This window comes from Egretta garzetta, unplaced genomic scaffold, assembly GCF_000687185.1.
Source record: "Egretta garzetta isolate BGI_Z169 unplaced genomic scaffold, ASM68718v1 scaffold137, whole genome shotgun sequence".
Taxonomy (NCBI): Eukaryota; Metazoa; Chordata; class Aves; order Pelecaniformes; family Ardeidae; genus Egretta; species Egretta garzetta.
The window spans coordinates 516075-518270 of record NW_009260139.1 but is presented as its reverse complement, the minus strand read 5'-3'; positions in this window follow the sequence as shown (position 1 = coordinate 518270).

Here is a 2196-nt window from a genome sequence, read left to right as displayed (position 1 = left end):
CTTTCCCTTGTGTTCTGCCCAGTGGGTTGGCATCATCTTACCATATGATCTGGGAGACCCATTTCTCACACCTGGATCCCTGCGTTTGAGTATGGGTCAAAAGACTTAGTCATTTAAGGTACACAAATGTAGGTGAACCATAAGATCAGCATAGCTAAGGCACACTATTTTCTGTGTACGTGAACATGAAAGACAGAGGTTTGGTGGCCATATCCAACTTGACTCAATTCAAAGCAGAAATGACCAGAAAGTACTTCACAGCTGAGTCTTGTAGAAGCAATCTTCAACGACAAAAGAGCATGGGGCTCTGCCTCATGTCCCCAAATCTTAACTCCATCCTCAAGTTTGCAATTGGATCAGTTGAAGTATTGGTTTCAGTCTAGTAGAGGAGCACAGTAATGACAGTATTTAAAATCTAACTTGTGTTTTCATTACAAGGTCCTTATGTAGAGATGTCAATAGTTATTGCAAGGAAAATCCCCAGACATAGAGTAATGAGGTGAAGTTCACATGCTGGTTTGCTTGCAGTGTTAGAATCAGATTTTCAGCACTATGATGCAAAGCTAAACCAAACTTTGTATAGACACAGCTTGTGGCTTTATGATGTAGTTATGGACAAAGAAAAGGAACAATCCAAATAAAAAACAATGTCATTGAATGGGGGTTTATATTACCTCATAATAATATCTCTTGGTCTCCTCACCTCTGACTGGGTTGATCTTCAAAAGACCATTTCTTCCTTCTGGAAGATGTCACAGGAAATTTCAATTCTGGACTGCTGATACAGAAGCAACCAAAGTTTCAAGTAATATTAGTGTGTTTTAAAAAAATCTGACAGCTGGATGATACTGTGAAGAGCATATCTCTCAATATTGCTTGTTAACACTTTTTAGGAATTCTGTGGGGATTTTAAGGTCCAGTTGTCTATGCTGAGCAGGGGAAAAATAAATCTAGGATGGGAAAACAGAGAATAATTTTTAATTGTAATTCTTTTAAAAGTCAAGTATAAAACTGTGAAGAAAGAAAGGCTGGATAGAAAAAGTTGATGCCGCTCAGTTCCAGTGGAAAGAAAATCTGTCAAGAGAAAGAGAAAAAAAACCCCACATGGTTATTTGAGGTGGATACATACAAGGACCTTTTGACAATGAGAGAGAACTGACAAATGGAAGGAAAGATAGTCTATGGACCAGCCAGGAAATTCAGCCTGACAAACGAGTAAGCTCCGATTGTGCTCTCTGATCCTTACCTGTTACTTGCTGTTCAGCATCAGCATCCTTATACATTGCATAAGGCACCTGGCTTCAAGATGTTTTCCTGAGCCCCTGCTGAGCTCACATTTCATGTAGCAGAAGGACAAAGCATCATTGCTTTCCCTTGCCCCATGACCCATGTGAACTATCAGTTTCCTCAGTGGTTTGCCAGTGAGCCAAATCTGGCTCCTAACCCCCGGGAGAAAGACAACAGGGGTGGATGTAGGGCGATGACACGTGTCACAGATACTACAGTGTGGTCAAAATCAGAATGAAAAATCCGTCTCCTGATTACTGATAAATGAAGAAGGGAATTTTCAGAAGAGTCGTGCTTATCACTAGGAGCCATGAAGCAGCTTGGCATTTAACACAAGGAAGAGGAAAATATTCAATTTGTATTTATAATCAACTTTTTATCCTTAAGAGGAAAAAGAAACAAGTTTCTGATTAGAAAGCAAGGATTTCACTAAGTTCACTCCTACTAAACAAAGCTCTTTACTGAGAAACAGACTAGAACTTCCCCCAAGCTTTTTAGCCTAAGACAAAGATCTCCACAGCTTCTGGTACAATATTTGAAAATAAGGCTCAAACAGCCATTTGGATATGTATGAAAAGAGGACAACCCCAGGCTCAGAAATGATTCTGAATGCTGTAACCAACTTTTAACTTGGGACCAGCATACCTAATATGCAGGCCACACAGTTGATGGTCTGATAGATGTAACCATGGGCATACTCAGCCATGAGTGGGATGCTGAGCCCCTAATCTGAAAGTCAGTGCAAAGTTCAATTAAGCTCGACTTGCTCAGCAATTTAAAGCACTCCCATCACCCCAGCCAACCTTAGCCCTGAACTCTTGCAGAAACAATTTACAGGTGTAGTTGGTTTTCCAGGCTAAAGTGTTAAAGTTATCATGCTTATGAAGAGCAATCTTTGCGTTAGCAGAT